A 26,446-nucleotide genomic window follows, 5' to 3' on the forward strand; every position below is an offset into this window, starting at 1 on the left:
GGCAGAAGAGTTCCTCCAGATGGCCAGAAGTCTTTATCCAGGCGGCTTCTTCTATCTTCATCCATCCAGAGCAGAGCAGGTCCATCTTCAAGACATCCAACGCAAAGCATCCTCTTCATTCAACGGCGACTGGAACAATGATGGGTCCTTTAAATTATGTCATCCAAGATGGCGTCCCTTTAATTCAAACTGGCTGATAGAATTCTATCAGCCAATCGGAATTAAGGTAGAAAAAATCCTATTGGCTGATCCAATCAGCCAATAGGATTGAAGTTCAATCCTATTGGCTGATTAGAACAGCCAATATGATTGAGCTCGCATACTATTGGCTGATTGGAACAGCCAATAGAATGCGAGCTCAATCCTATTGGCTGATTGGATAAGCCAATAGGATTTTTTCTACCTTATTTCCGATTGGCTGATAGAATTCTATCAGCCAATCGGAATTGAAGGGACGCCATCTTGGATGATGTCATTTAAAGGACCCGTCATTGTTCCAGTTGCTGTCGAATGAAGAGGATGCTCCGCGTCCGATGTCTTGAAGATGGACCCGCTCCACTCCGGATGGGTGAAGATAGAAGATGCCGCCTGGATAAAGACTTCTGGTTGTCTGGAGGACCTCTTCTGCCCGTATAGGATGAAGACTTTGGACCATCTGGAGGACCACTTCTGCCCGGTTGGGTGAAGACGTCTCAAGGTAGGGTGATCTTCAAGGGGGTAGTGTTAGGTTTTATTAAGGAGGGATTGGGTGGGTTTTAGAGTAGGGTTGGGTGTGTGGGTGGTGGGTTGTAATGTTGGGGGTATTGCATTTTTTTTACAGGTAAAAGAGCTAATTACTTTGGGGCTCTTTGTAATTTAGTATAGGATAGGGATTTTTTATATTTTGGGGGGCTTTTTTATTTTATTAGGGGATTAGATTAGGTGTAATTAGTTTAAACAAATTGTAATTATTTTATTATTTTCTGTAGTTTAGTGGGTTTTTTTCGTAATTTATTTGCAATTAATTTTAGTTAATTTAGGTAATTTATTTAATTATAGTGTAGTGTTAGGTGTAATTGTAGCTTAGGTTAGGTTATATTTTACAGGTATATTTGTATTTATTTTAACTAGGAAGTTATTAAATGGTTAATAACTATTTAATAACTATTCTACCTAGTTAAAATAAATACAAAGTTGCCTGTAAAATAAAAATAAATCCTAAGCTAGCTACAATGTAACTATAAATTATATTGTAGCTACCTTAGGGTTTATTTTACAGGTAAGTATTTAGTTTTAAATAGGAATAATTTATTTAATGATAGGAATATTTATTTAGATGTATTTAAATTATATTTAAGTTAGGGGGTGTTAGGGTTAGACTTAAATTTAGGGGTTAATAACTTTAATATAGTGGCAGCGACATTGGGGGCGGCAGATTAGGGGTTAATAATTGTAGGTAGGTGTCGGCGATGTTAGGGATGGCAGATTAGGGGTTAATAAAATTTAACTAGTGTTTGCGATGGTGGAAGTGTGGCGGTTTAGGGGTTAATATATTTATTAAAGTGGTGGCGATGTCCGGTCAGCAGATTAGGGGTAACATTTTTTTTTAAGTGTTTGCGATGTGGGGGGGGGGGGGCTCGGTTTAGGGGTTAATAGGTAGTTTATGGGTGTTAGTGTACAGAGTTTTATGTTACGGCGTTAGCCCATAAAACTCTTTACTACTGACTTTTAAATGCGGTAGGAGTCTTGACAGGAGAGGGTACCAAGACTCGTAATACCGACGTTAGGAAAATCCCATTGAAACATAGGATACGCAATTTACGTTAGTGGATTTGCGGTATGCTTGAGTCACAGAAAAAAAGTGAGCGGTACACCTGTACCTGCCAGACTCATAATACCAGCGGGCGTTAAAAAGCAGCGTTGGGACCTCTCAACCGTACTTTTTAAGGCTAACGCAAGACTCGTAATCTAGGCGATTATTTTTTAAAAATATTATAGTATACTGTCCCTTTAAGAATCTGCACTGAATCATTTAAAAGCTCCATGAAAAGATGGAGATAAGTGGAAATTTTCAAACAAGGTTCTCATACAGATCAAACGTATATTCATATGAACAGGATCGAATATGCAATGATTAGTAGTGTATTAAAGTAAATATCTTTTGGGTTTACTGTCCCTTTTATATGTATATAAAATCATATATTTAAATATATTTTTCATATTCACACATGACTGCATATTTAAAAAAAAAAATAGTTTTTATATAAATTGATATATAAATCACATTTTTTTCACTCTTGGACTACCTTTATAAATATATATGAGCACCAGTAAAACAGTAAAATATTTGTTTTTAATGTGTACACAATATATTATGTTTTACAGAGATTGATGTAACATGTATATAATGTAGGTTGAACATATTGCCGCTTTAAAAATGGAAACATATGAAAAATACATAGCTCAGGGCTGTTTTCAAGGCTGTTTCAATAAATGTTTTGTATAAGAAGCCTGACCTATGTATTTTTCATATGTGTCCATTTTTAAAGCGGAAATATGGTCACCCTAATATAACGTGTATCGCTTCTAAATCATACTATTGACGAAAAATAAAGTCTACATATTTGTACCTTTCAAATATATTATTTAATTCTTTTAAAATACACTACTGCCCCACTTTCTATATCATGCAGCATGAACATATGTTTTAATTTTGTTTCAAATATATGTATGATTTGTCATTAATGACATCATGATGTCACATGCATATTCCATGCAAAACCAAAATTATCATCTTCTGATTGTACAGACAGTCATTGCTATTCATCTGAGTGTCTAGATGCAGAACATATCATTATGTCATCATTGTTTTGAACTTCTAAGCCACTTCTAAGTATACATAAAACATAATCGTGTTGAAATTCCTTGATTTAATTTCATGATGTATGATATGGAAATGGATTTTAAAAAGATTTATGTGTAGACTGTCCATTTCAATAAAAAAAAAACATTAATATTCCTCAAAACTAAAGCATGCATTTCGGAATGTGTCTATTAATATTGGTATGACATACATTTAATCCTAATATAAAAGAGAGATTCACCAAAAATACTATGAAAATGTAATATCATAAAGAGAAAATTATATTCCTCATATTTAATATGAACGGTAGTATCTACTGTATATATATTCTGAATAGTAATTGATTGAACCATCAAGATTTAAATTAGTCCATTTAAGATTACTAAGGCAATCACCAAAATATAATGTAATGTATTTATGAAATGTTACATGAAAAATAACAGGATCAATTAAATCTTCTTATTAATTATATTTTATTCAAATCAATTAATAACTTAAAACATAGTCATTATTGGGACTTTGTCTAAATATTTTATGAGAACAAGAATCCAGATTTTAAATAATGTTGAATCTTGATTTCTTTCAAGATTATAAAATATTTTTATATCATATATGTATTTATAGAATTATTTTATATATTTCAGATGGACCTTCCACTTCTGGGAATCAGCCTTCCGCCCCCCCCCCCCCCCAGCCAGAAGCCCCTCCCGCCCCTTCCCAGCCAGAATCCACTCCCAGCCCTTCCCATTCTTACTCCTGTCCTGTCCCTCCCAAGAAAAGATTTATTGACCCCACTCGCCGCTCTCCCTTTTGGCCCGCCTTTCTTCTCCCCCACCTGCACAGCCACCAACTCCCCAGGCCCCTGACTCCCCAGCTGTGCAGGATCCACCAGAGTGGCAACCCAGTCCCCCACCTCGCCCCATCCCTCCCCATCAACACCTTTACCCTAATCCCAATCCCCACCTTCATTTTCCTGGGTGTCGGATTGTCCTTCCCAGCCACCAATGTAAGTATCTTTACGAATCAACATTAGAACATACTTTCTTAAAGGGACATTATACTGATCTAATTATACATAAATGGAATTTGATTAGAAAATGGTTTTTATAAACCTTTTCTTTATTTGATTAATGTAAATGTTTCCGATCTTCAGTTTTGGAAATCAACATCCACATTTTCTAATATCTAAATGATATTGCCTAGATGTTGGATATCTATTATGTATATATGTCAATATTTTGGATTTGGTATCACTGCCCTTTTCACAGTGTGTCATAAACCAAATAAATATTTTTTAAAAGATTGATAGGGTTTTGATTTTTCTTAATATCTTAATGGTTTATCTCTGAAGAACAAGAATTTAATGTGTAAATCTTCTATATAACATATTTAATTATAAATCTCTCCAAAACTGAGTTCCTCATTTCCCCCCCTTCTTTCAAAATCTCCACCCCAATATCTCTATAACTGTCGACAACTCCATCATTACCCCTACCCCACATGCCCGATGTCACATTTGACTCAGATCTTTCCTTCACTCCTCACATTCAGTCCATGGCTAAAGCCTGCCGCTTCCACCTTAAAAACATCTCCAAAATTAGACACTTCCTTACATTTTAATCCACTCTCTCATTCTTTCTCACCTTGATTACTGCAACTCTGTCCTCTCTGGTCTCCCCACCTGCCACCTAGCTCCCTTACAATCCATAATGAATGCCTCTGCCAGACTCATCTTCCTTACACGTCGCTATTCATCTGCTGCTCCTCTCTGCCAATCCCTTCACTGGCTTCCTTTTGCCTCTAGGATCAAACACAAAATTCACACTCTGACATACAAAGCCCTCAACTGCACTGCCCCCCCCCTGTCTCCAGATACTCTCCCTCCCATCCCCTTCGCTCTACTCATGACCTCCTACTCTCCTCCTCTCTGGTTACCTCATCGCACTCCCGTTTACAGGACTTCTCCAGACTGGCTCCCATCTTGTGGAACTCTCTGCCTCGCCCCACAAGACTCTCCCCTAGTTTTAACAGCTTGAAGCGCTCCCTAAAGACTCTACTATTCAAGGATACATACAACCTATGCTAACCTTACTTTATACCAGTTCCACTCCTCCATTGCTATCCCCTGAACCCCATTAAGTCCAGCTGTTTGTAGATCACCTTCTTAAGAGCTAATTACAACAGTGTAACTCTTGACAGGGCCCTCTACCCATCTGATCCCTTTAATTGTTTTGTTGTATTACCTTCTGTTTATAGCGCTGCAGAATCTGTTGGCGCTCTACAAATAACCGATAATAATAATAATAATAATTATAATAATGATTTGTATTTTAATTATTACAATGTCTCTTTGCTCTCTTTTTATTTATATTATGTTCTGTAATTAGTATTAATTTGTATTATTTATTTTTGTTTAGGTTGTGACTTAGCGTATTGAAGAAAAAAAAGGATGGCAAGACACCATCTGGAGGTGCGCTTGAATGTGAAACAATCCAAATTCCAAACGATGGCTGAAGATCAAGGCTGCTCTCTCGACAAAAGAAATCCTAAATAGGAATAAAGAGGCGCCAATAGGGTGATAACGTATGGACCAAGAACATACAGGTAAGGCCAACAGTTATACTCACAGACGAGGCGGCACCATAGTGTGCCAGATACCGCAGACCGGGACCTATTTGTCGCCCGGCAGATCAATCGATAGTGAACCTTGCCGCACACCTCTCTCCTCCAAAAATCCCAGCAGTGTAATCGTACTCAGTGAGTACTCGGGAGGGACAAAGAGGCGCTAAAGTTTTAAATCCCAGGACACCAGTAAATGGAAGGGTGGTGATAATAATCAAGGCTCCAAAGGGATATATATAAAAAAGATTTATTAAAAGTTTAAAAAGTGAACAGCAACGCGTTTCTTGGCTACACAGAGCCGTTTCATCAGGCTATACTCACTGAGTACGATTACACTGCTGGGATTTTCGGAGGAGAGAGGTGTGCGGCAAGGTTCATTATCGATTGGTCGATCCACCGTCTAGAGAGGTGTGGACGTGATTCTGTACCTGATTGGTGGATAGGCTTCACGTGACGGTTCAGCGTCTTTTGCCGAGTGGTTGTCTGCCGGGCGACGAATAGGTCCCGGTCTGCGGTATCTGGCACACTACGGTGCCGCCTTGTCTGTGAGTATAACTGTTGGCCTTACCTGTATGTTCTTGGTCCATACGTTATCACCCTATTGGCGCCTCTTTCCTATTTAGGATTTCTAATGCGTATTGAGCAAACCATGCTGAGTAACAATCAGTTGCTGGGAAGGATGCATGAGGCCATGCGTATCCAGCTGTAGCTTCATCGCTTGACTCTAGAACGAATAATGCATTTAGAGGCATTGCATGAAGCCGCAGCTGGAGATGCACAGGACAATGAAGGTGATGCTGATGCCCCATAAAAAATGGCCTGAGGGAGAACGAATAAATCCTCCATCCACATGTTGTTATTTGTTTTTTAATCTGTTGCCATTTGGCCTATTTTGTGTTTATTGTTGTGCCTGTTGCACTGTTTCACCTTGTCAGATTTTAATTAAGGGGCCATGTTGGCCTTTGTTCTGCCTTGTCAACTCCCTCCAAGGACTGGGATGCACTATGTCACCTTGTCATATGGCTCCAATGGGGCTGTGTTGGCCTTTGTTCTGTTTTGTCAACTCCCTCCAAGGACTGGGATGTACTATGTCACCTTGTCAGATGGCTCCAATAGGGCTGTGTTGGCCTTTGTTCTGCCTTGTCAACTCCCTCCAAGGACTGTGATGCACTATGTCACCTTTGACTATTGATCAATACTAGGGATTGAACAAAAAAGGATACTATATAAGCACTCACATGAGACTTAGGAGTGAAAAAATGAGGTTGGGAAAAGAAGTCACACAAAAATTAAAATATAAATCTTTATTAGAACAAGGTTAAAAAATGGGTTATAATTAAAACAAAAATGCTAGCTAGTAATAGATCCAGTTGAATCACTGGTATAATACAGGTAGGTACTGGTGGCCTGATAATATACCAGATATTGATTTAGGGCAGCATAGTGTATGTCATATACAGTGTTGGAAATGCTGCTGGTATGATTATTATTAGAAGGATATTTGGTTATATCAACAGTACATCTTACTATATCATAGGTAGTGTTTACATGTTAGTAATAAACATGTGCACCTAACTGCTTATATAAATGTCACCTATAGTAGCCAGTGATAATTATTATTATATCCTTATTTTGATATGTGGTTGAAATAAAGTAGCAACAGTACAAAGCTTAATACTTGTTCTCTATATCGGATTACACTATTGATGCTAAAATATTATATTTTTGAAAAATTCAAATTTATTGTCCTGTTGGTATAGCAATTCAATAGGATCTTAGTTAAACCATGCCACAACAAGATTCAAGCTGTTTGTTACATTTTTTGCTGGGAGTATTGCCTTGTTACTTTGTATGTTACTTTTATACTCCTGTTGGTATAGCGATTCAATAAGACCTTAATATAACCGTGCCATAAAAAAATTCAAGCTGTTTGTTACATTTGTTACTGAGAGTATTGCTTTGTCACTTTTGCCACTATTTAGGACTGTTAAATTCTATCATATATGTAATTGAGAACTTACCATTAACACTTGATTATAAATTAATAGTTTATAGAGTCTTATAATTGTACAACAGCGTTTAAAGTAGTTAGCCCTTGTAGCACTCAGTGCCTGCTGACAGTTAGATACTGAAGTGATCATGTAATGCTACGGCTGAGATGTCAAACCAGAGTGTATAGCGGCCGTAAACATATAATAAATATGCAGGAGCTGAGAACTGCAATCGAGGAAATACACTGCCTTGAATATGGCTCAGATTACGTTAAAGTTAACTGTGATATAACATAGAATACGGCAGAAGCTCCATCAACTGTGTATCAAGATTGCTACCCGTGCCCTAGCACCACTTCTACCCACAATTACTGCTAGCAAGTATTTTAAAAAATGTTTAACAGAGCTCCCATCAGCTCGCTCTCCCAGATATGTTTCGCCAGGTTTCTGGCTTTATCAAAAGGCGAGGTGCGGTGAAAGCGGCGGCTTTTTATGACAATCGTTCCGCCTCTAACATTAGCATATAGCCAATCATCGCCCTGAAATAGCGGGCTGATTTTAGACTGGCAGTTTCAGTACATGTATCATAATGAGAGTAACGCCGTCCTCCAATATATTGTCAGGGATTCTTAACTCAGTATCCCCTGCAAGCAGAATAAGTTAAATAAGTACAAGGACCACAACCGCAGCATGGGGTTTTGGGAAGTATATTAGAGATAAGACTGGAAAGATGGTGGAAGCTTGGGCAAAAGTATCAACCAATACACTTCACATTAATGTAAGGCTAAGGAGGTCAATAGATGAGACAAGTGAGTGACTAGCTCTACTCAGTATTGTACCTCTGTGCCTGGAGAAACAACATAAGTTTACAATTAAAGTACCGGTAATCCAATTAGCTTAACATATATTTGCAGGGTAAAGTCTAAAGGTGATATTTAGAAATGTGAGAAAGCACCTTTAAGTATAACTTAACAGAAACATGTGGTTCTCATAACTGACGTTTTGTGGCACTTAGTTATTCAGAGCAGTTAGGTGATAGCGGAACAGAGATGCAGGTTGTAATATCTTTAAAAGGCACAGTACTATTAATAGTAACAGGTTTGTACTTGTTGCGGTAAGTAAACTTACCGAGTTGTTTATGGAGTAGTCTGTAGTCTGACCGTTTAGGTCTTTATCTCCTGTAAGCAGCGACACAGAGGAGTACCTTGCTGGAGTTTCTCAGCTGAGTTGCGGTCGGCGCGCGCTTCCGTTGGCGTGTGACGTCACCGCTAAGTCCGAGTCCTCTGCAATGAGCTGTGTGAGTGGGCGGTTTGAAAGGTATGCTTGGCAAGTGCTTCACAGAATTGCAGTAGCTTGCAACAGGAATAACAAAGCAATGAGTCCTTGCTGCTGAGATGATTTATACTAAATTTGTGTAGGAGGTGTGTTATTTTGAATGTGAGATCCCAGTAACAGTTAAAGGGGCAAGTGAGAGGAGCAAACAAGCAGGGCAAGTGTGACAGGAACCCCCCCAAGGATCAACTCCGGTGATCGGGGGAAGTTCGGATGTCTGCTGTGGAACCGATTCACCAACCAAGAAGCAGAGAGGTTGGCAGCTGGCTCCCAAGAATCCTCAGAGTCGGGGTAACCCTTCCAGTGCACCAGATACTGAAGCTGGCCACGTAGCCGACGCAAATTCAGCACATCCTGAACTTCATATTCCATGGAGGAGTCTGGTATCTGGGGGGCGACTGGGTCAGTGGGAAAATGTTGCCTGAGTTGTCTATATGGTTTGAGTAAAGACACGTGGAAAGTGGGATGAGATTTCATAGTGGCAGGCAGGCTTAGAGTGACTGCATTGGCATTAACCACCTTTGTAATAGGAAAAAGTCCGATGTAGGCAGATGTCAATTTCTTCGAGGGGACTGGGAGATGCAAATTATGGGTGGATAACCAGACGTAATCGCCAACCACGTAAGTTGGAGACGGAACCCTTTTTTTATCATATTGATGCTTATAGCAGGTTTTTGCCAAATCAATATTCTGCTTCACTAAGGAAAAAGTGTCCGATATCATATTAAGCAGTTCGTTTACTACTGGGGACGTGTTGTCAGACGAGGAATCCCATTCAAAGGTAGGATGAAACCCATAATTGGTGAAAAACGGTGTGGACTTAGTAGAAGAGTGAACAGAGTTATTGAAGGCGAATTCTGCGTAGGGGAGAAGTGTAGCCCAATCATCCTGTCTTGCTGAGACGAAACACCTCAAATATTGTTCCAACCATTGGTTTGTCCGCTCCGTCTGACCGTTGGTTTGAGGATAGAAAGAGGTACTGAACCGTCTAGTGATATTAAGTGACTGACAAAGCTGTTTCCAGAATTTACTAGTGAATTGGCTTCCTCTGTCGGAGGTGATGGTGTTTGGGAGTCCATGAAGTTTAAAGACGTGGGTGAAGATCAAGGAGACAGTTTCTGAAGTGGTAGGAAGTTTATGATACGGGACGAAGTGGGCCATCTTACTGAATAAGTCAACTACAACCATTATAGTGTTGAGCTTCTGCGAATTTGGGAGGTCAACAATGAAGTCAATGGCAATATCAGTCCAAGGACGGTGCGGAGTTGGCATAGGGATTAAGTATCCGGTTGGGGAGATCTTTCCTGTTTTAGTTGTTGTACAGGTTTTACAGGTTTGGACATAGTGAGCCGTATCTGGTAGCAGAGTGGGCCACCAAAAAAACCTCTGGACTAAATCCTGGGTCTTATGTATTCCCAAATGTCCAGCGAAGTGAGAATCGTGTAGTGTATGGAGCACAGTTGATCTGAGTGAAGGTGGTACGTAAACCTGTTGTTGGTAGTAGTATAATCCGTCCTGATGCTTGGTTAAGTTGTGTAGAGGTTTTTGGTTGTCAGAGAGCTGTTCTGTCTTAAACCAGTTGGTTTGTTCAGTGGTTAAGGCTAAGAACCTGTTTGCAGGAATCAGGGATGATTCTATTAGAGGTGTTTGGGGGTCTAGGAGTTGTCTGGATAATGCGTCAGCCTTTTTGTTTTTGTGAGCTGGTCGGTATGTGATGAAATAGTTGAATCTGGATAAGAAGAGGTTCCAGCGTACTTGACGAGAGCTAAGCGTGCGGTTTGTCTTCAAATGCTCGAGGTTCTTATGGTCTGTGTAGATGAGTATAGGGATGGAGGTTCCTTCCAGCAGATGTCTCCAATGTTCTAAGGAACTTTTGATGGCTAATTACTCCTTATCCCCTATTGGATAGTTGATTTCTGCACCGGTTAATAGGCGAGAGAAAAAGGCCACTGGATGTAGAGGTTCAGTAGTGGTAGTCCTCTGTGAGAGGATAGCTCCAAGGGCGAAGTTGGAAGCATCAACTTCTAATATGTATTGTAGAGTTGAGTCTGGGTAACGTATAATAGGTGCTGTTGTAAAAGCAGATTTTAGAAAGTCGAAGATTCCCTGTAGCTGGTCATTCCAAATAAAACGATGAGTTGCCTTAGTTAGATTTGTTAATGGTCTGGAGAGGTCAGCGAAGTTCTTGATAAACTTTCTGTAAAAATTTGCGAACCCCATGAATCTCTGGATGTCTTTCTTACTTTTGGGAACTGGCCAATCTGTCACTGCTGTGATTTTGTCATTCTCCATCTGGATACCGGTGGGAGTTATGTTATAACCCAAGAATTTTATCTCTTGGGTGTGAAATGAACATTTTTCCAGTTTGACATATAGTGAGTTATCTCTTAGACGAGTCAGGACCAGAGTAACATGTTTAATATGTTCCTGAAGGGTAGAGGAGTATATGAGGATATCATCTAAATAGATGACCATAAAAAGGTCTAGATAGTCCTTGAAGATATTGTTAATGAAATATTGAAAAGTTGCAGGAGCATTACATAAACCAAATGGCATGACTGTGTACTCAAACAAGCCGTATCTTGTTCGGAATGCAGTTAACCACTCATGGCCCTGTTTGATGCGTACTAAGTTGTATGCCCCTCTAAGATCAAGCTTGGTGTAAATTGTGGCACCCCGTAATCTGTCAATCAATTGAGGAATCAAAGGCAGAGGATAGCGGTTCTTTATAGTGCGTTTGTTCAGTTCCCTATAATCTATTATGGGTCTCAAGGATTGATCTTTGTTCCTAACAAAAAATATCCCAGCTCCAGCAGGGGAGGTGGAGGGACGTATAAAACCCTTCTGTAGATTCTCTTTTAGATAAGTTTTGAGATGTACTAGTTCAGGTTCTGAAAGAGGGAAGACATGACCATAGGGAATATCAGCACCAGGAAGTAAATCAATCGGGCAGTCATACATCCTATGAGGAGGTAAATTGGATGACTCTTTCTTGTCAAAAACATCAGAAAAGGAGGTATATTCAATTGGAACATGGTCAGCAGTATCCAACAGTAATTGTTCCTTATGGAGACACGTATTTGTACAATAGGTAGAATCAAATGGGATTTGTGAAGTGGACCATTTTATTGTTGGATCATGTTGTTTAAACCAAGTTATGCCTAAAATAATTGGGAACATGGGGGATGGGATTACATCAAAACTGACAAACTCAGTATGTAATGACTGTGTAGTAATCCGTAAAGGGATTGTATGATATCTGATAGGGCCTGAGGTAATCTCCTTTCCATCAACAAAATGAAGGAGACTGGGTGTGTTTTTTGTTATCAGTGGTATTTTCTTTTTAACAGCAAACTGGTGATCTATATAATTGTGGCTTGCACCGGAATCTAGAATTGGCTCAGAGTGGAGTCTGCGGTGTTCCCACTGTAAAAGAATAGGAAGGGTGCAATGGTTAGAATGCTGCTGTTTAGCAGATAAACAAAGATGTGTAATTATTTGCTTACCCTTCCTGCGTTGAAGCTGTAAACAGTCTTTTACTGTGTGATCTAAGCCGCCACAGTACATGCAGAGATCCAGGGTTTTCCTCCTCAGTTTTTCTTGTTGGGTAAGAGGTCCCCTAATGAACCCTAATTCCATCGGAGTCTCTGCAGCCCTAGATGGAGGCCTATGTGGATGAGTGGTGGGTGCAGGAAGTGTACGGTGTTTAGGAGTAGTGTCATGATGGGCTCTCTCAGAGCGTCTCTCCCTGATTCGTCTGTCTAGGGTTATACTCATGTCTATGAGCTTCTCTAGGGAGTCAGGGAGTGGTTGCCTAGCTAACTCATCCTTAAGGGTTTCGGAGAGTCCCAGCCTAAACTGGTTTCTCAACGAGAGGTCATTCCATTGAGTGTCTGGTGACCACTTTTTGAATTCAGTGATATAGTCTTCCACTGGCCTTTTATTCTGGCGCAGGGATCTCATTGCAGTCTCAGCTGATAACTGCTTGTAGGGGTCATCGTAGAGCTGACCCATAGCCTTAAAGAATTGCTCCAAAGAATATAATATGGGGTCATTAGTCTCAAAGAAAAGATTTGCCCATATGCGGGGTTCCCCTCGCAGATAGGATATAGCTGTGAGAACCTTTAAGTGGTCATTTATATAAGTTTTAGGTTTCAATTGAAAATAAAGAAAACAAGAATTTCTAAACTCCCTGAACTCACTTCTTTGTCCACTAAATGGTTGTGGAGGATTTGGTTGTGGTTCATGTGAAGAGTGTGTTAATTGTAAGCTGTCAAATTTCTCATTAATATATAGTCTTAATGAGGTGTTGTCAGTTTGCAAAGCAGTGAGCCCCTTAGAGAGGTTTTCTACTGTTTTTGTAAGTGCCTCTACATGAGCTACTAGGGCTGCTGGGTCCATCTTGTGGCTTCGTTATTAATGTCAGGGATTCTTAACTCAGTATCCCCTGCAAGCAGAATAAGTTAAATAAGTACAAGGACCACAACCGCAGCATGGGGTTGTTGGGAAGTGTATTAGAGATAAGACTGTAAAGATGGTGGCAGCTTGGGCAAAAGTATCAACCAATACACTTCACATTAATGTAAGGCTAAGGAGGTCAATAGATGAGACAAGTGAGTGACTAGCTCTACTCAGTATTGTACCTCTGTGCCTGGAGAAACAACATAAGTTTACAATTAAAGTACCGGTAATCCAATTAGCTTAACATATATTTGCAGGGTAAAGTCTAAAGGTAATATTTAGAAATGTGAGAAAGCACCTTTAAGTATAACTTAACAGAAACACGTGGTTCTCATAACTGACGTTTTGTGGCACTTAGTTATTCAGAGCAGTTAGGTGATAGCGGAACAGAGATGCAGGTTGTAATATCTTTAAAAGGCACAGTAATATTAATAGTAACAGGTTTGTACTTGTTGCGGTAAGTGAACTTACCGAGTTGTTTATGGAGTAGTCTGTAGTCTGACCATTTAGGTCTTTATCTCCTGTAAGCAGCGACACAGAGGAGTACCTTGCTGGAGTTTCTCAGCTGAGTTGCGGTCGGCGCGCGCTTCCGTTGGCGTGTGACGTCACCGCTAAGTCCGAGTCCTCTGCAATGAGCTGTGTGAGTGGGCGGTTTGAAAGGTATGCTTGGCAAGTGCTTCCCAGAATTGCAGTAGCTTGCAACAGGAATAACCAAGCAATGAGTCCTTGCTGCTGGGATGATTTATACTAAATTTGTGTAGGAGGTGTGTTATTTTGAATGTGAGATCCCAGTAACAGTTAAAGGGGCAAGTGAGAGGAGCAAACAAGCAGGGCAAGTGTGACATATATGATAAATATATATTTTTTTATTTTGGAGTTATATTTATTTCACCTTGTCAGATGCCTCCTATGGGGCTGTGTTGGCCTTTGTTCTGCCTTGTCAACTCCCTCCAAGGACTGGGATGCACTATGTCACCTTGTCAGATGGCTCCAATGGGGCTGTGCTGGCCTTTGTTCTGCCTTATCAACTCCCTCCAAGGACTGTGATGCACTATGTCACCTTGTCAGATGGCTCCAATGGGGCTGTGTTGGCCTTTGTTGTGCCTTGTCAACTCCCTCCAAGGACTGTGATGCACTATGTCACCTTGTCAGATGGCTCCAATGGGGCTGTGTTGGCCTTTGTTCTGCCTTGTCAACTCCCTCCAAGGACTGTGATGCACTATGTCACCTTGTCAGATGGCTCCAATTGAGCTGTGTTGGCCTTTGTTCTGCCGTGTCAACTCCCTCCAAGGACTGGGATGCACTATGTCACCTTGTCAGATGGCTCCAATGGGGCTGTGTTGGCCTTTGTTCTGCCTTGTCAACTCCCTCCAATGACTGTGATGCACTATGTCACCTTGTCAGGTGGCTCCAATTGGGCTGTGTTGGCCTTTGTTCTGCCTTGTCAGCTCCTTCCAAGGACTGTGATGCATTATTTCACTTTGTCAGATGGCTCCAATGGGGCTGTTTTATGACATTCCTATATCATATTCATCATAATAAAAATAAAGTCATTATTAATATGTTATTTTTCATCTTTATTTATTCATGTAATTTATTACAAAATATATTTTTTGTGGTTAATCCTTAAAGGGACATGAAACAACAAAATGGTATTTCATGATTCAGATATATAATAAAATTTTAACAAACTTTCATATTTACATCTATTATTTAATTTGTTTCATTTTCTTGATATACTTTTCTGAAAGTTTTATCTTTGCAAGATCATGAGTAGCAGAGAACCTTGGTTTTAGATGTTGATTGTTGGTTGCATATATATATATTGGTTGTTATTGGCTCATTCATGTGTTCATTTTGAAACCATTAATTGATGCACCTTTAACAAATGACCCCAAGATGGTTAAACTAATGAGATAATCGATGTAAAGTATGAAGTTGATGGAAATAGTATTTGATTAAGTCTCTTGGTATCATTTTTTTAAGGAGCAACAGTGCACTACTGCTTTCTAACTGAAAACATAGGTGAACCAATGACAATCGGTATATATATGCAGCAACCAATCAGCAGTTAGAACATTGGTTATTTTCTGCTCTTGAGATTACCTCGAAACACATTTCATCAAAAGATAACAAGAGAAAGAAGCAAATTAAACTAATATCAGTAAATTTGAAAGGTAAATAAAATTGCAAACCAGATTTTTTTTTTAATTTCACATACATTTTTAACCTGGTGTGCAATTATCTTCTATTCTCAAATGTGCTTCAGTCTCTTGGTATAATGTGTTGAATGAGCATCAATACACTACTATATTTTAAGTAAACACATGTGTGAGTCATTGACAATCGATAGGTATATGCAGTCACCAATCAGCAGAGCAGTGCTAGATAAACCTTTCTGCAAAGGATAACAATACAGGGAGTGCAGAATTATTAGGCAAGTTGTATTTTTGAGGATAAATTTTATAATTGAACAACAACCATGTTCTCAATGAACCCAAAAAACTCATTAATATCAAAGCTGAATAGTTTTGGAAGTAGTTTTTAGTTTGTTTTTAGTTATAGCTATTTTAGGGGGATATCTGTGTGTGCAGGTGACTATTACTGTGCATAATTATTAGGCAACTTAACAAAAAAACAAATATATACCCATTTCAATTATTTATTTTTACCAGTGAAACCAATATAACATCTCAACATTCACAAATATACATTTCTGACATTCAAAAACAAAACAAAAACAAATCAGTGACCAATATAGCCACCTTTCTTTGCAAGGACACTCAAAAGCCTGTCATCCATGGATTCTGTCAGTGTTTTGATCTGTTCACCATCAACATTGCGTGCAGCAGCAACCACAGCCTCCCAGACACTGTTCAGAGAGGTGTACTGTTTTCCCTCCTTGTAAATCTCACATTTGATGATGGACCACAGGTTCTCAATGGGGTTCAGATCAGGTGAACAAGGAGGCCATGTCATTAGATTTTCTTCTTTTATACCCTTTCTTGCCAGCCACGCTGTGGAGTACTTGGACGCGTGTGATGGAGCATTGTCCTGCATGAAAATCTTGTTTTTCTTGAAGGATGCAGACTTCTTCCTGTACCACTGCTTGAAGAAGGTGTCTTCCAGAAACTGGCAGTAGGACTGGGAGTTGAGCTTGACTCCATCCTCAACCCGAAAAGGCCCCACAAGCTCATCTTTGATGATACCAGCCCAAACCAGTACTCCACCTCCACCTTGCTGGCGTCAGAGTCTGACTGGAGCTCTCTGCCCTTTACCAATCCAGCCACGAGCCCATCCATCTGGCCCATCAAGACTCACTCTCATTTCATCAGTCCATAAAACCTTAGAAAAATCAGTCTTGAGATATTTCTTGGCCCAGTCTTGACGTTTCAGCTTGTGTGTCTTGTTCAGAGGTGGTCGTCTTTCAGCCTTTCTTACCTTGGCCATGTCTCTGAGTATTGCACTCCTTGTGCTTTTGGGCACTCCAGTGATGTTGCAGCTCTGAAATATGGCCAAACTGGTGGCAAGTGGCATCTTGGCAGCTGCACGCTTGACTTTTCTCAGTTCATGGGCAGTTATTTTGCGCCTTGGTTTTTCCACACGCTTCTTGCGACCCTGTTGACTATTTTGAATGAAACGCTTGATTGTTCGATGATCACGCTTCAGAAGCATTGCAATTTTAAGAGTGCTGCATCCCTCTGCAAGATATCTCACTATTTTTGACTTTTCTGAGCCTGTCAAGTCCTTCTTTTGACCCATTTTGCCAAAGGAAAGGAAGTTGCCTAATAATTATGCACACCTGATATAGGGTGTTGATGTCATTAGACCACACCCCTTCTCATTACAGAGATGCACATCACCTAATATGCTTAATTGGTAGTAGGCTTTCGAGCCTATACAGCTTGGAGTAAGACAACATGCATAAAGAGGATGATGTGGTCAAAATACTCATTTGCCTAATAATTCTGCACTCCCTGTATAATGAGTCAAAAAATGTTAGACTCTCTAAAAATCATGTAAGCGAATGATCTGCTTTCATAAACCTTCTAAAAAAAATGTCTTTCTTAAAAAATTCAAACACTATAATGCAGCTTTAAAAAAATAGACCTTAACACGTTGAGAGAAATATGGCATACAGGCTTAGTATCCCCTTCAAATATTTTCTTGTTTTAACAAGTATGTGTAGATATCCCAACAAGCCCTAAGGATTAGTATATGTTAGCATATGTTATTGTTCAAAGGGACAGTCAAGTCAAGCAAAACATTAATGATTTAAATATGAAAAAAATGCAATTTTCTTAAAATTTCTCTTAAACTTTTATCCCCAATTTATATTTGTTCTTTTGGTGTTCTTAGTTGAAAGCTAAACCTAGGAGGTTCACCTGCTCATTTCTTAGACCTTAAAAGAGTGCATCTAATCTAAATGCATTTTGACCACTAGAGGGCTTTAGTAAATGTGTTTCATATATAAAACATTGAGCTGGTGCAGTATAGTTACCCTGGAGTGATCAGTGATTGGCTGAAATGCAGGTCTGTCAAAAGATCAGAAATAAGGGGTCATTTTTCAGAGGCATAGATACAAGGTTAATCACAGAAGTAAAACATGTATTTCTATAACAGTCTTGTTATTCAAAACTTGATAATGCGTATGAAAGGGTTTTCTTTGTAACCAATAATAATTCATGTTATGACTGTCCCTTTATGCTGTGTTGTTGGCATCAAAACAGTGATATGCCATCATGTATAATTGTAATGGTCATTTTGTTTGTAGGAGAATAGTTTGGACATCACTTCACAAAAAACAATCAATGTAATCAATAAGGACAGTATGTGATGATGTGGTCACCACACACTTGTAAAACACACTCTGCAAACAATCTGCCTCCATGAACCCTGTCCCATAGAAGCCTATTAAATACAGAGGCATCTATTTATCAAGCCATCAACCGCAAATATGCTGGAATTCCGCAGTGTATTTGTGGCGAGCCTGATTCGCCTTAGTTATCAAACCCTAAAGACCGGGAAAAGTAGAATTTAGTGACGTAACATACCATCTGCCAGACTCAGTCCGACACAGATCGATGCTTACGTCATTACAGATGTTCCGAATGCAAGTTTGGCACAATCTGACTACTTTTCCTAGTTATCAAAAGTCTACCAGGTACGCTCGGCACTATTCCGGCCCAGCGTACCTGGTTTTCAATCCGCCGCCCTGGAGGCGGCGGATGCCATAGGAATCAATGGGAGTCTGAACGCAGCAAAAGCTTATGTTCGCTGCTGCCTGATATCCCATTGATTCCTATGGGAATGTTTACACCTAACACCCTAACAAGTACCCCGAGTCTAAACACCCCTAATCTACCCCCCCACACTGCCGCCACCTACGTTATACTTATTAACCCCTAAACTGCCACTCCCAGAGCCCACCACTACTCTAATAAACGTATTAACCCCTAAACCGCCGCTCCTGGAGCCCACCGCAACTAAATAAATTGTTTAAACCCTATACTGCCGCTCCCAGAGCACACTGCAACTAAATAAATTGTTTAAACCCTATACTGCCGCCACCTACATTATACTTATTAACCCCTAATCTGCCCCCCTACACCGCCGCCACCTACATTATATTTATTAACCCCTAATCTGCCCCCCTATACCGCCACCACCTACATTACATTTATTAACGCCTAAACCTAAGTCTAACCCTAACCCTAATACCCCCTAACTTAAATATAATTTAAATAAATATAAATAAATATCCCTAGCATTAAATAAATTATTCCTATTTAAAACGAAATACTTACCTGTAAAATAAACCCTAAGATTTCTCCAATATAACTAATAGTTACATTGTGTCTAGCTTAGGTTTTATTTTTATTTTACATGCAAGTTTGTATTTATTTTAACTAGGTACAAAAGTTATTAAATAGTTATTAACTATTCAATAACTTCCTAGTTAAAATAAATACAAATATACCTGTAAAATAAAACCTAACCTAAGTTACAATTACACCTAACACTAACACTATAATTAAATTAATTCCCTAAATTAACTACAATTAAATAAAATTAAATAAAATTATCTAAAGTACAAAAAAAAACCCCCACTAAATTACAGAAAATAATAAAATAATTACAAGATTTTTATACTAATTACACCTAATCTAATCCCCCTAACAAAATTAAAAAGGCCCCCAAAATAAAAAGCCCTACCCTACACTAAATTACAAATAGCCCTTAAAAGGGCCTTTTGCAGGGCATTGCCCCAAAGTAATCAGCTATTTTACCTGTAAAAAAAATGACAACCCCCCAACATTAAAACCCACCACCCACACAACCAACCCTACTCTAAAATAATAATAATCTGGCTGACATTTATTTGGGCAAACAAAATGCCTATCATTTCTAAATACACTCTATACAGAAATAGAAGTAACAGGGGTCTTGGAATCCCAAACCTAAATTATTATAAGCAAAGATCACAGCTTTATAGAATTAAAGATTGGTCCAAACACTTAAAGAGTAAAGAATGGGTGAAACTTGAATATGACCTTGCAAATACTAAAAGCCTGGGAGGTCTCTGCTGGATAAGTAAACAATACAGACAATTACCACTCCCTGCTCCCACACTAATCTGTGACACTTTACTAACATGGGACATCTTAAATTCTGCACAGAAAGGTATATTGACTGTCCCATCGCCGCTTACCCCATTATTGCATAATCCAGAACTTCCAGAACATCTATATATCTCCATGGGAGAACCCAATAACATCAACATTCACTGGCAGATAAAAATATCCCCTTATTAACAGATGGTACGAGTACCTACAGCTTTCCCATTATAGCTCACAAAATAAGGATAAACAAAATCTAACTGGGAATTTTAATCCCTTTGAAACCTTATGTACATCACAAGAACCCACAAAGGAAGCAAAGAGAATGGATATAGTAGAGATTCTAGAATACACATACAGCACTCAATGTAAGCATTGGAATCAAATTAATCAAATATATCAGATATGTGGGTGCCAACCGGGCCAAGATGATTCTCTACATATTTTTCATTAATTTGATTTCAATGCCTACATTAAGTGCTTTATGTGTATTCTAGAATGGCTACTATATTTATTCTCTTTGCTTCCTAAATACAATTAATACACATCACCTCCTACCCTATTTTTGACTAAGCTAATAAGCAAATACTGAACTTAGGGTGTAGTAATTTTCACTATTAGGTAGTGCCAGTGAACCTTCTCTTTTTCTTATTTTTTGCCCATAAAAGGAAACCTATTATTAATGTATAAAATATTTATAGATATACATTCCACAAAACTCCCAGCATACACTGCTGAAACCTTATTGGCAATACATTGAAAATACCCTATCACACAAGATCCCATTTAAACCCTTGACGCTCTTGTTTAACAATCCTCCTATAATTAAATGTAAATACAAACTGATCTTACTATATATTATGATTAACGGAGCTAGACAGCTGATCCCTAGGCTCTGTAAAAAAATACAGATACCCCCGATACAAAGCTGGAGACAACATGAAACATGGTTGTTGTCACTAGAGAGATACCATTTTCAGCAAACCAACCATTTAGACTTTTATTGTGCCATGATTTTTTTCTGGGAAGAATATATGCACTCCAATCAATCTCCTCACATATCTACTAGCTAAAAAATAAAAATCTGTTTCACAGTTTCACAACCTGAGAGGAGAGATCCTTTAAGGGACATTACACACAATTTTTTTCTTTAAAGATTTAGAAAGAGCAAGCAATTTTAAACAATTTCATAATTTATTTCTATTATCTAATTTGCTTCATTCTCTTGATATTCTTTGCTGAAAAGCATATCTAGATAGGCTCAGAAGCTGCTGATTGGTGGCTGCACACAGAAGCCTCGTTTGATTGGCTCACCCATGTGCATTGGTATTTGTTAAACAAAGGATATCTAAAAAATAAAGCAAATTAGATAATAAAAGTAAATTGGAATGTTGTTTAAAATTGTATTCTCTATCTGAATCATGAAAGAAAAAATTTGGGTTTAATGCCCCTTTTACCTTACCCGTGTTGTATTATTTTGTATACACTTGATAAATAATTGCTATGTACCTTTGTTCTTTTACATGTTGTTTAAAAAGTTCTAAATTAAAAACACAAGCTCCTTGAAAGATTAAACCAGATGGACAATGGGACATTTTAACTCTTATCTCTGTTTTGAAGAACCTGTACATGCAAAGTCGGAATACGCATAGTCTAATTTAGATCCACACTACTCTTGGACTAATCCACTGACTTTGAAAATGTCTGACTGTCATAACAAAAAAAAAAAAAAATTCTCTGTCAAAATTGTTATTGTATTTAGAGAACTGTACCATCAACTTTTTTTGTTATTAAAAAAGCTTGTTTGAAAGAATAAAAAGTAAATTGGAAAGTTGTTTAAAATTACATGCTCAAACTGAATCATGAAAGTTTATTTTTAACTAGACTGTCCCTTTAAGCATTATTTAGTGGCCAATGATCAAAACCCCCTCAGCATGGATAGAAATCACACACAATTCTTTTTTTTTTCAGCATTATATTAAAATATAGATAACTCTCTAAAAACAATAATATTATTATAAAAATAATAATAATAAAAAAAACAAATGGAAAGAGCAGCACAACACACGATTCAAGGGTGAAACCAATATCCTATAATATAATATATAATAATAATATAAGTGTGTTAGTCCAAAGCTGTCATGCACATTAGAGACAGTCTGACAGAGCGAGGACAAACACACCTGTCTTTAGAGTCTACCTGATCTGCTGTCCGCGGCGTGACAATGGTGGGTGAGGGTGGGCATGGCCGGATGTGAGCTGGCATGGTCAGGCATGAGCGGGACCGGGTTCAGGCGTGGTGAGGGCAGGGCTTGGAGTGGTTGAGCGCAAGCGAGAGAGACAGATCAAAAGAGAGGGGGGAGAGAGAGAAAGAGAGGTGGAGAGAGCAAAAGAGATGAGAAAGAGAAAAAGAGAAGGAAGAGAGAGCAAAAGAGAGAGGAAAGAGCAAAAGAGAGGAGAGAGAGAGCAAAAGAGAGGGGGGCAGAGCAAAAGAGAAGGGGAGAGAGAGAGCAAAAGAGGTAGAGAGAGTGCAAAAAGACAGGAGAGAGAGAGCAAAAGAGAAGGGGGAGAGAGCGCAAAGCAAAGTGGGGAGAGAGAGCAAAAGAGAGGGGGAGAGAGAGCAAAAGAGAGGGAGAGAGAGAGCAAAAGAGAGGGGGAGAGAGAGCAAAAGAGAGGGGGAGAGAGAAAGAGCAAAAGAGAGGGGGGAGAGATAGAGCAAAAGAGGGTGAGAGAGAGCAAAAGAGATGGGGGGGAGAGAGAGAGGGGGAGAGAGATAGGGGGGAGATAGAGGGGGGAGAGAGAGAGCAAAAGAGAGGGGGAGACAGAGAGCAAAAGAGAGGGGGGGAGAGAGCAAAAGAGAGGGGGAGAGAGAGAGGAGAGATATAGAGAGGGGGAGAGAGAGCAGAAGGGGGAGAGCAAAAGAGAGGGGGAGAGAGAGCAAAAGAGAGGGGGAGAGAGAGAGCAAAAGAGAGGGGAGAGAGAGCAAAAGAGAGGGGGAGAGAGCGCAAATGAGAGGGGAAGAGTAAAACCGCAAAAGAGAGGGGGGAGAAAGAGCAAAAGAGAGGTGGGAGAGAAAGCAAAAGAGAAGGGGGAGAGTGGGAACAAAAGAGAGGGAAAAGAGCAAAAGAGAGTGGAGAGAGAGTAAAAGAGAGGGGGGGGGAGAGAGAGAGAAAGAGAGGGGGGAGATAGAGAGCAAAAGAGAGGGGGGAGAAAGAGAGCAAAAGTGTGGGGGGAGAGAGAGAGCAAAAGAGAGGAAGGAGAGAAAGAGAAAAAATAGATGAGGGAGAAAGAGAGCAAAAGAGAAGGGGAAGAGAGAGCAAAAGAGAGGGGGGAGAGAGAGCAAAAGAGAGGGGGGAGAGAGAGCAAAATAGAGGGGGAGAGAGAAAGAAAAGAGAGAGAGGATGTTTAGCGGCAACCGTGGGACACAATTGCGTTGCATTTAGTGCATAGTGATATAAACAGCTCTTAAACTAAGATTGACCTTTTTAAAAAAAAATTTGAGTGACCTTCTAGTCCTGACAAGACTTCTTAGATAATGTTATCAGAGGGGAGAGCTTTAGATCACGGGGCCCTAGGTGTATTTTCTGGTTATGTTGATGTCAGTTTGGACTACATTCTATAACATCCATGTGGTCAGTGTGAATAAAGGTCACAGGCCTTGTTAAAGGACATTGTAATAGAAAAATTGCATGCTCTAATTCATTAGTTGTATGGCTTTTTCCCCAGGCTATAAATATTGCTATTAGGAATATTTCTCTTATTTCAGTTTTGAAATAATTGTTTTTACAAAAGTTGATGTACATTTTTTTCTCACACCAAGACTAATTTGTTTTATTGCCAATCACACTTGCACTTTATCACACCTTATATGTACCAAGAAAAATCCCTTGTATATTTTTTTTTTATATTTTGTAAATACATCATTCAAGTTAATTTAATTCAAGTCTTTCTGTGGAATTCTAGAGGATCGATTACAATCCTTTGGGAAAAAAAACACTTCTAATCATTTTGTACAGTAAATCCCTATTAAATTACATGGGGATTTTTTAAAGATACATTATTTGATAAGCTTTTAAAAGGATTATGATCAACACCTATATTCTAACTATGTAAAGGGGCTAAATACATAGGTGAAGTCTCACCTGGGAGCTGCAAAAAAATCAAATAAAAATCTTGTACACGCCAAATGCCAAAGGTGCCATAACTATTTTAGAGCATAATGAATACAAACAATTTACATTACAGCTATTTAATTTTGCGTCTAACATGCACTGCTGTATTTTAAAATATAAAAATACAAAGTCTAAAGTGAACATGTTTGTCTTTCCATTGAACACAATAAAAAATATATATATACTTTGCTTTATTATAAACCATATTTTAGTGGGTAGAGCTTCAAATAGCTACAATTTAAATTTGTGTTCTGTGCTATATAACATACACAGTATTATGGTAAGTACAAATGAAACTTGCATTATTTGAGTAATATAAAGCACTGAATATTCTTAACTTTCTCCCCAGATATGGTTGTTTAAACTTTTATGAATCCCACAAGAGACCTCTTAGTGCTAATGGATTTCATAGTAGCTGTTTTATATAAGTGAGCTTTATTGCATCTAGATCATTGAATAAATATATAATGTTGTAGGAAATATATTATGCTTGAATAATTAGTTATGATTCTTGGCATTATTTCTGAGACCTTATTTTTAGTTGTTTAAGTAGTTCTCATTATAGTTCAAAAGGCCTCTCTTTCAAGAAAGTTTTTTGGTTTTCAATAATTGAAAATCTTTTTGTACGCACTATAATTTGTTATTCTGTATTAAACTAAGCTATAATTATTAACACTTATTTTGGAGTTCTGTTTCCTGCAAGCATTTTGGGCCATATTACAAGTGGACACAAAATTTGCATGAGCGATATAGGGTTTTCGCTTTCGTTTGAGCACAGGTTAAATTGAACTGGTATTACAACTTATGTTTAAATAGTTTTTATTGAAACATTTTTTTTTTTAACAATGTATATATATAAAAAAAAAAATTAAAAGAAATGTATCATTACATTCTCACTATTTCCTAGTCATATCAATAGATAACCTTCTTGCGTATATACCTTCTCGAGTATCTATTGCCTCCAGTGTGGGGCTAATACCATTTAGTCTGTATTCCACTTCACTTTTAACAGGCTTCACGCACCAAAAAAAAACAACGCAAGTGTGAGATGAGTTGCAATCAGATCTAACAAAATGAAATAATAACTAAGAAATATAGAGATTTATCAATCTTCAAGGTTTGCTAACGAAACTGTAAAACAACAAAAACAAAAAAGAAATAATAAGTCTCCCCCTCCTGTCTCAAAGAACAGTGACTCTCCTTATAGATAGCACTATACCTGAAAAGCAGAGACACTCGTCTCCCAACGCACCCCTGTCGACTCCACCTCAATTCGGACTTAACTCAGACCTTAGATGATTGTTCCTGTCTACCTATCCAATAGAACCATACCTTTTGCATAGTCTCCCTATTATTAAGAATTCCTGCGGCTTCCTCATACATGGTATGTGTTGTATTTTATTGTATATCTCCGTCCATGTTGGAGCCCCTATTTTCCAGTATTTTGCAATACATATTCTGGTAACTGTACACAGAATTCTAATAAAGGTGTTCAGATGTCTATGGTAGATTTATATGGGTTCGTGTAGCAATGCCTGTTGTATGGTAAGGGTGAAATCCTCATCCATTAACTGACCTATAAATAAAGAGAGTCTCTTCCATATCTCTTGGACAACCCCGCAGTCCCACCACATGTGTTTGTACGTACCCTTCTTTCTACAACCTCTGTAGCATAGGTTGCTTCCCTGAGGGCCCATATGAGAGGTTCTAACTAGGGTTAAATACCAACGAAAGGCTGTTTTCAGTGTATTTTCCTTCAAATCAATGCTTAATAATCCCTTGTCTCCTGATTGAAATATTGTTTCCCATTCCTGTCTATCCTTTACTATTTCTAGTTCCCGTTCCCAAGCTACCATTATGTGGGTTTTAGTCGTATTTGGAGGGGATTGAATTGCTATATATAGCTTGGATATAGAATGTTTGGGTCTACATGGGCTAGTGCCGGAAATTTCTAACGCTGTGGCCACCCTACCTGGTGCATTCTTGAGGAATTCTCGGAGAGAGGATTGTAGCTGTAAATATATAAACCAGTGTAGCTTAATGGGTGTAATTTTCTCTTGTAAATGGGAAAACGGCAACACTGCCCCCTTCTCCAAAATGTCTGCTACTCTATAGAGGCCCTTATTTTCCAATTTCTGCAGGTGTTTACGGGTGTTTCCCTGTAAGAGGTACCTAATTGGCATTAACAAGGAGTTTTTAGGTAAAATGTCTTCTCTCTTCCTTATTTTTGACCATAGATTAATTGTGAGGTCTCTTGTGTGAATTTCTGAGTGATGGTCCTTAACTCTACTCTGTTGTGCATTCCACAAGATGGAATCCGGGTATACCCTCCCTTCTAGTTCTGCCTCTAGGGTGATGCAAATGGCTTCTCCCTCTCTTTTCAGTATCATCGCATCCTGCGCTGTT

The sequence above is a fragment of the Bombina bombina genome, chromosome 1 (genome assembly GCF_027579735.1).
Source record: "Bombina bombina isolate aBomBom1 chromosome 1, aBomBom1.pri, whole genome shotgun sequence".
Lineage (NCBI taxonomy): Eukaryota > Metazoa > Chordata > Amphibia > Anura > Bombinatoridae > Bombina > Bombina bombina.